Raw genomic sequence first — 9095 nt, 5'->3', positions numbered from 1 at the left:
CCTGCTTCACTGACTCACTTTACTCACTCTCTCCCTGCTCTCTACATGTGTCCTCTTATTCTTCTCTGTCAATCATTTCCCTATGAATTCTCATCCATGGCTTTAAACACCATCCATTTGCTGATGACTTCCAAATTTATTCTTTCATTGGAATATACCTGACCTCCAAACTCCCACACCCATCCAAGTACCAGCTTGGTACCTCCTTCAGATATTTCAGGAGCATCTCAAATAGAACACTTCCCAGATGTTACCCTTGATTCCTACCGCTTCTGCCCAACCTGTTTCCTCCATCAGGCCCTAGAAAATGGTACCACCATCTTGCTTGTAATTCAAGCCCAACAACTAATATCATCCTTGTGGGAGTGTTTCTGGAGATAAAGCTTTAGAACAGGAAATGCTGAGTCAAATGACTTGTGCCATTTCTTAAACATGTAGAGATCTTTGACATGCATTCGTCATAAACAATAAATGAGGCTTTGAAGCTCCTGACTTTACCATCTCTGGAATGAATTAGAGGGCTTTTTTTTTTTTTTTTTTTTTTTTTAGTAGGTAGTTTCCTTTACCCAGAAACCTTCCTCCTCTGAGGCATTAGTTGAATCAGCTAAGTTCTTAGATGCAAGCTATGGTCACCAACTCTGCCTGATTCAGGTAGAAACAATGTATTGAAAGAGTACTTGGTAGTTCACAGAGCCACTGGGAAGAATGAAAAACTGAGAATAAAGGGAGCCCCAAGGCCAGAACTCAACTAAAATCATGCCCTAGAAACTGGCTGTGAGGATTCTGCCCACACCAGACTCTGGACATGGTCACTGCTCTGTTGCCATCATTGTCACTGTCTGAAAGCCGGTCTCCTTATCCCTGACTCTTTGCTTCACAAACTCAAGTTTCAAAGCCCTGAGTAGATGGATCTGCTCGGCTGAGTCCCGGCTCCTATGTCCTGACTTCCCAGGAGCTGGAGAAGCGCATGTGGGCCATTGCAATAGCCTCCACCAAGACTCATCATGTGTCACCTTCTGGGAAGCCTCCAAGATGACCAATGCCCATGGCATTGGTGCTGAGGGCTTTCCCAGATCTCGTCACTTTCCAACAGAGATGCCACCAGCCACAGCAGCTATATTACAGACTCTGGGACTTTGCAAAGGGAATGTGGCTTGGCAGGTGGCGGGGCAACACATAGAATAAGGTTTAGTTTTTGTCATTCTAAACTTCTGGCCAATAGTCCATCTCCATCCCTCTGTCTGTCTGTCCTGCTAGCCAGCTCTGCATTTGGGGTGTCAGTGGCTCTTAATACTCATGCTGGGCCTCTCCTTCAATGTAGTAATAGTGAACATGTTGTTAATATTTTGTCTTTCTTTTTTATCAGAAGGCTGAGAGCTCTTTGCAAACATGAATATGTGACAAGACATCAGTGCACGGTTGTAAGTAAATCAGCAGGAACTTTCTCAGCTGGATTCTTCGTTGTTTTCTCCCTCTGCCCATCAAGAACGGGGGGGAAGGGACTGGACTCCCCTTTCTTTCAAGCATTACCTTACCACCTGACTGCCACCCCTGGCACTTACAGTGGAAACTTGCCTCTTCCATTCCTCACTAGATAAATAATCTACTTTCATTTTGGCGACTCGTCCAGTATTTTTTTTCCATGAGGCGGGGTGATGAGCCTTGCCCTGGTTTCTGAAGTCTCATGTTCACCAGCAGCAAGCCAGGCCTCCTGTTTGCCCCTGTTGTTTTGCCAAGGAGAGAAAACCAAGGCAATGAGTTAGCTAAGGTGGCCAAAATGCTGAAGTTGTTGCTCCCAAAGTGTCATCTACAAGCCACCAGCATCAGCAACGTCTTGAAGTGTGTGTTCAGAATAACTCCATCCTCAACTCCTGACCAGTCCCCCCACCGAACCTCCCCACCCAATCGGTGTCTTTGGCAGAAGAGCCCAAGAAGCTGCATTTTTACCAGGTTCCCAGAGGACAGTTGTACATTCTAACCTGAAAACCACTGGCCCAGACTGTCCGTAGGAATCAGGCCACCAACAGGACTTGAAGTCACAGACCTCCATCCCTACCCCTCGTGGTAAGTAAGGATGATGAATCCGATGGGCAGCAGATGAACACTCTGGAACATTTCCTATCTATTTCAAAGTGTTTGCTATTTCAATCATCTATTACAAGCAAAATCCACGCTGGAAAATATTCAGAAACCTCTCAGCTTAAAAATTATATTAGCCCTATGATTTTTCCTGTCTTCTAAAATGAAGGAGCACATTGATGGAGTTAGAGGGTCTTCTGGCTCCAACTTCCTGCAATATATCAAGTGAGTGAATTTGGCCATGATCATTTCCCGGGCATAGCTCAAAAAACTTTTTTTTAATTGTTTTTAATGTTTATTCACTTTTAAGAGACAGAGAGAGACGGAGCATGAGCAGGGGAAGGGTAGAGAGAGAGGGGACACAGAATCTGAAGCAGGCTCCAGGGTCTGAGCTGTCAGCACAGAGCCCAGCAAGGGGCTTGAACCCACAAACCATGAGATCATGACCCGAGCCAAAGTTGGACGCTCACCGAACTGAGTCACCCAGGTGCCCCCCAAATTTTTAAACATGCAAAAAATAAACTAACAGACACCCACATAGCAAACACTAATACTGAATACATTTTAACATTTTGTAAAATTTCCTTCATACATTTTTGTTAAAGAAAGTAATCTTTATAAATACAGCTGGAGTCCTCACTGCCATTTCATTTATCTCCTTCCCTTCCTTCCTTCCCTCCCAGAAGTAAGGATCCTGGAAGTGGTATGTGTCCTTCACCCATGGTTTTATAACTTAAAAATATCCATTTCTGTATAATGTGTATACATATACACAACATGACTCTCTCTCTCTCTCTATATATATATATATACACATATACATATATATATACATATACATATATATATACTAGTTATAAAACTACAGCTCTCTATATATAGACAGAGAAAGAGAATAATAGAAATGCTATATATATATATGCTATATATATATATGGCATATATATATGCTATATATATATACACACATACACACCATATGGTTTGCTATTCTTTTTTAGGTATGGAAAGCCTTTTGTACCTTTTTTGTTTCACATTAACATTTCCAAATTCATCTCTATTAATACATGTATATCTACTTTGTCCATTCTCAGGTGATACATGGTATTCCAATGCGTGACTGTTGCCACAACTGATGTAGCCATCCATCCACTACTTGCTGACGCTTCTCCAATTTCCATTTCCACAATTGAGATGATAGCAGATTGCTTCCCCACGTCGTGGCGCCACCTACAGGCCCACCAGTGCTCACAGAGGCTTCTCATCCCCCTTAGGCTTGCCAAGATTTTTTAGTCTTTAACATTTTTGCCAATCTGTAGGTACAAAAGGCTGTCTCACTGTTCATTTGTATTTTTTTGTCTATTTATTTTTGAGAGACAGAAACAGCGTGAACAGGGGAGGGCAGAGAGAGAGAGAGGGAGACACAGAACCCGAAGCAGGCTCCAGGCTCTGAGTGGTCAGCACAGAACCCCATGTGGGGCTCCAACTCACCAACCGTGAAATCATGACCTGAGCCGAAGTAGGCCACTTAACCAACTGAGCCACCCAGGCGCCCCTACTGTTAATTTGTACTGACTTGGGTTTTTTTTCCTTTTTTTTTTTTTTAAGTTTATTTATTTATTTTGAAAGAAAGAAAAGCATGTTTGCAAGTGGGGAGGGGCAGAGAGAAAGGGAGACAGAGAATCCCAAACAAGCTCCGTGCTGTCAGCTCAAAGCCTGACTTGGGGCTTGAACTCACAAACCCGGAGATCATGACCTGAGCCGAAATCAAGAGTCGTATGCTCAACTAACTGAGCCACCCAGGCGTCCCTTATTTATGTATTTATTTATTTTTATGGCCATACCTATTTTCTCTTGTGCAGATTGCTAATTTCATACTCTGATCATTTTTCTATTGGATTGTCTTTGTCTTTTTTTTTTAAGATTTTATTTTTAAATAATCTCTACACCCAATATGGGGTTTGAGCTCAAAACCCTGAGATCAAGAATCTCATGCTCCATCCACTGAGCCAACCAGGCTACCTGTCTTTTCCTTATTGAATTGTAGAATTCTTTATTTTACTGGATTCAAATGCTTCATTGGTTATATGCATTCCAAATACCTTCCCCCAGTCTGTGACATGGAACACAGAAAGTGTCAGAAAAAGAAAATGCTATCTTCTGCCCTGGGCTCTAGAATTTTGCTGATTCAGGAATAGTTTTTATATTAATTTCTTGACTTGTGATTCGCTCATTTTGCAGATAGTGTGAATTTCGATCTCACACCCACACTGGACACAAGTTTAGGATTTTTATTTCTCCGGAGACTTTTTTTTTTTAATCTGCCCAGGCCAGAGACAGTTTCCTCGCCTTACCTGGGCTGCTGGTTACCTAGAGGGGCTGCCCTCCAGGGCCCCTGCTTAATGCCAGGTCTGTTGTCCTGTGCATGCCCAGACACCTGTCCTGTCCCAGTTTGGTATCCCAGCTTGGGAATTAGACCCTGCTATATTCTTAGTTGATATTTTGGCTCCAATATCCCTCCGCCCTTAGCCACACCTCCTGTTACTACCTCGTTCACTACTGTGTTCCCTTTTTGTTCCTAGCATCTGGGGATTTCCCTCGTACTCCATCTGAGCTCAGATATGAATGTAATAAATTCATCTTATAGTTTAGCCAGCATTTCCATGGAGTTTCAGTTTAGAGGGTTGGCAGTGCTGTATGGGGCTGACCTGTATCGGTTCACAAGAGCCAACTATTAAATTTTCAGGAGTTTTGAGCCAGTTGCTACACATTGCCATCGTTAATAATTAAGTTATAAAAACTCACAACTAAATAAATTATAATAAAAACAAGGCAATAAAAACTCAAAACTGAACACCTGCAAAATACCAATCTCTGTCTTGAACCTAGTTTCTTTCCCTTACGGTGCGTTCTGCATGCACTACACGGGATGTGCTTTTCTGAGCCACACATAGGAAAGAAAACAGAATGGAGATGGAAGCTTCCTAGTAAATGTCCTCAGGGCAGGTCACCATATGGAATAGAACCAAATGCCAAGAAACACTCCCCTCTGATTCTCCTTCAGCACATGGCCAGCAAGAGAGGGAGGCCTTGGGGGGTGGCTTTGCACAGACAAGCTTGTGAATACAAGACACAACTGAAGCTTATTTTGTACTTCGAGACGTAGTGAGTCTTATCAAGTATCACTCTGGACAAATTTCTTTTCCTAGTTGGTAATCTAAAATTCCACGTATTCCAATTTCATGATAATTACAAAGGACACCTTTCTTTATATTTCCCCCTGGTTCTCCAAGTATTGGTCAGAGAGAAGAGGAAAGGCAGGATTTTTCTTCCCATGCCTTTAGTGTTTCTAAGTTTGCAGTGGTGAAAGGGTCAGCACTGACAGCCTAATATGGGCGGGGGTGGGGGGGTGGGGAGCATTTTACATATCACATTCCGCTGCAGAAGAAGTGGCACAGCATTTGAAGTGGTCCACGGTTTACAATGTCCAAAGCTCTGCCTTTGTGTCAGATTAAAGATGAGGTCATGAAGAAGCATGACGATTTGACCTGAGAGTCACTACATTTCCTTACGGCAAAATACCAAGCAAATCTGGCATTTCTTTGCTAAAGGTAAAAGCAAAATCTTAAGCCCTAGGCCATGAACTTTTTGAGGGGCTGGGACCATGCTCCTGACACATACTCAGCACCCAAGAAATGTTTTTAGGGTGAAGGAAGGAAAGAACAACAGACAAGCTCAGAGGACTGAGTCTGGGACCCCATCCACATCAAGATGCTTAATTTGAACGCCTACTCCCAAGGAAGTGACTCATAGCTGCTGTCTGATGGTAAGTAAGAAAAATATGTGTTTCTATCAGCACATTACATAGAAGAGTAGTATTCATCACTGGGGCATGATGTGTGTTTTGATAAGTTTAATGTTGAACATAAATATACGGGCCATCTGTCATCTCGGACAGTCGGATGCTGGGCTCTCCTTGGCATCACGGTTTGTCAGAGAACTTAGATTCCTTTCTTCATTGGTGTGGAAGCTCAGAAACGATTCCAAAAGCAGAAACTTCATCATTGAACCAACATTTACTGAGTGCCTACTGTGTGCAGTATGTACAATGAAAATACGCCCTAGGGGTACAGGGATGAAAGACAGTCAGAAGAATAAACACAGGGTTACAACACAAAACTGCCAGAGTCATAGGGGCCGGTGGTGGCACTGGGTCACAGAGGAGGGGCACATACCTCATGGCACAGGGTAGGGAGCACCTTCACAGAGGAGCTGACAGGTGAACTGATAGTTGAAAGAAAAGGTTCAGATTTGCTAGGGTTTCAAACTTAAAAGGCTCTCCTTCCCTCCTGACTTCATGTGGCCCCAGTCTTTGGCGAATGTTAGAGTCAGAGGGTGTGATGGTTAATTTTATGTGTCAATCTGGCTGGGCCTTGGCACCAAGGTACCCAGTTGTTTGGTCAAACACCAGTCTAGGAGGTTGCAGTGAAGGTTTTGTTTTGTTTTGTTTTGTTTTGAGATGTGATTAACATTTAAATCAGCAGCCTTTAAATAAAGTGGGTTAATTTCCATAATTTGGGTGGGCCTCAGCTGATCAGTTGAAGGCCTTAAGAGAAAAGACTGAGGTCCCCCAAAGAGGATGGAATGCTTCCTCCAAATGGCAGTATAGAAATTCCACTTGAGTTTCCAGCCTTCAGACTCAAGGCTGCAATAGCAACTCCTGTCTGAGTTTCCAGCCTGCCGGTCTGTCCTGCAACCTTCAGACTTGCAAACTCCCACAGTGGCATGTGCTAAGTCCTTAAAATAAATCTCTTTAACTATATATACATCCTGGGGCATCTGGGTGGCTCAGTTGGTTAAGCATCCGACTTTGGCTCAGGTCATGATCTGGCAGTTCATGAGTTTGGGCCTCATGTTGGGCTCTGTGCTGATGGCTCGGAGCCTGGAGCCTGCTTTGGATTCTGTGTCTCCCTCTCTCTCTGCCCCTCCCCCGCTTACGCTCTGTCTCTCTGTCTCTCTCTCTCAAATAAAATAAACATTAAAAAAGTAAACAATGTATATACATCCTATTCATTCTGTTTTTCTGGATAACCTCGACTAATACAGAGGACTATATATTTAAACCACAGGGTTAGTAGGCTGGGGCCCCAGCTGTATGCCTTCAGAAAGGGAACACAGAACACAGCCACCCTGGAAGAAATAAAACCCAGATTGCACACACCCTAATACCAGCTCTGCTTCTCTGTGTCTTTGCTCTGGTTAATTTATTAACTCTGGGGCATAACCAGATCCCAGCATATCCTGGCAGCTTTTGCTATATTTGGTCCTCAAGTGGCCCTTCCCCACCCATTGCCCTCACCACCCCCACCCCTCCTTTGGCTCAATCCCAACCCACTTTGTGGCAGCTCCCAGCAGCCCTGCCTGCAGTGTAGCCAGAGCAGCTGTTTGCATTTGCGTATTGTATACCCTCAGTCTCTCCAGGATTTCTTGGCAGGTAGACCTAGAGAGCACCCTGTCGTTTTACCTGCGTAAGTCTGCATTTTTAGTCTCAGGGAAATCTTAAGACACTAGGTGAGTGCCCTCCCAGTGACCAAGGGCACCGGGCCAGCCACTATTGAGGGTCCTGTCACAAAATGTTTTCATTAACTGTGATTCCCCACATCCTACTCCTGACTGGAGGGAATAAACTGGGTCTTTTGTCTTTGTATCTTCTGTGGCTGGCACAATGCTTCGAATATAATAGGTGCTCAATGAATGCTTGTTAACGTGTCAACAATAGGTGAGCATGAGTACTTAATATGTGTCAGAGACTAAGCATTATATATTATACATAATACATATATTTGCTCATTTAATCCTCAGAGCAGAATCTTAAATGATAGGTGCTGCTATTATTCCCACTTTACAGATAAGGAAACTGACGCACATAGAGTGAGATCATTTTACTAAAGGTGGAAGAGGCAGAATCCAGATTCAAACTCATCATGCTCCAGAGGCCACACTCGTAACAATACGCTACGCATATGAACCCTATAAAGTCTAGAACAACTCTGATGATATTCGAGGTCATCTCTCTCCTGCCACATCTTCCCACAGTTTCCGAGATAAGAACGAGAAGAACTGGAACATCTGAGCACTGTTCTGGAAAGAGCTCTGACTGAGAGTGAGGAGACCCAGGCGCTAGCCCGATGCCTGACCTGTGACTCTGAGACTGGGCTTCCTTGTTTATAAAATAAAGGACTTGGACCAGCTGCCCTCTAGGTCCCTTATCGTCTGTACACTGTGGGAGGCTCTGCCAGCTCCTTTTGCCTCTTCTGTCTACCAAGTCTTGATAGCCCGGCTTATCACTCAGTCCATGCTTGTTACTCTGCCTTGAGTTCATTCACAATCCCTTTGGGGCAGTTTGCATGGCCCTTTGGGAGCGGTAAATCCCTCTGAGAATCCAAGGAGAGCAAAGGCTCATCCTTTCAGGAAAAAAAAAAAAATGTACATTTTTATAACCACACACCTCACACATGACTTCAGGACGTTACAGACCCTGAAGCTGTCCATCCTTTAGGCCCCAGGATAAAATCTCCTGCACTAGACAATGAGCAGGAAGTAGCCCAAGTTGAAAACAGCACTGACAGAGGATGTGATCAGGGGGAAGGGTGAGCTCTGGCTGAGTGGGTGCTGGGTCTGGGGTGGGGGTGGTGGCAGGGGTGCCTGGCCCCATCCTGGTTTCCTACTCCATCTGGACAGGAAACCAAGCAGAAACCCTCTGCAGGGCTCTCCCGCAGAGCTGCGCCTCACTCTTCTCCCTGGGCCCCTCCTGGGGGCGGGTGGCAGGGACACCTGAGCTCTTCTTCAAGCCTTCACAGGCCCTTCCTGACCAATCTGCCTCATGGGGAAAATGACTGTGAAAACAAACAGCTCTCGCGTCCTCCGCAGCGCTCCTACCTGACGCACCTGGCCTTTTGCAAATGCGGCACAGCTTGCACCCTGCAAGTGTGGCTGCCTTCTCCATCTGTGGGCGC

The 9095-nt window shown here is 44.6% G+C and overlaps 1 long non-coding RNA gene across 1 annotated transcript; it reads left to right on the top strand.

Annotated features, from left to right (window-relative positions):
- The first annotated feature begins 1842 nt into the window (after positions 1-1842).
- On the top strand, positions 1843-8262 carry LOC121024299 (uncharacterized). Its single transcript, XR_005787773.1, has 3 exons — positions 1843-2064; positions 5785-5905; positions 7988-8262. It is a non-coding gene; the product is annotated as an uncharacterized LOC121024299 (long non-coding RNA).
- Positions 8263-9095: the final 833 nt, after the last annotated feature.

The sequence above is a fragment of the Herpailurus yagouaroundi genome, unplaced genomic scaffold (assembly GCF_014898765.1).
Source record: "Herpailurus yagouaroundi ecotype Mexico unplaced genomic scaffold, PumYag 28, whole genome shotgun sequence".
Taxonomy (NCBI): domain Eukaryota; kingdom Metazoa; phylum Chordata; class Mammalia; order Carnivora; family Felidae; genus Herpailurus; species Herpailurus yagouaroundi.
Note: the sequence above shows the minus strand (reverse complement) of the source record. Positions and strands in the feature narration are given on the sequence as shown.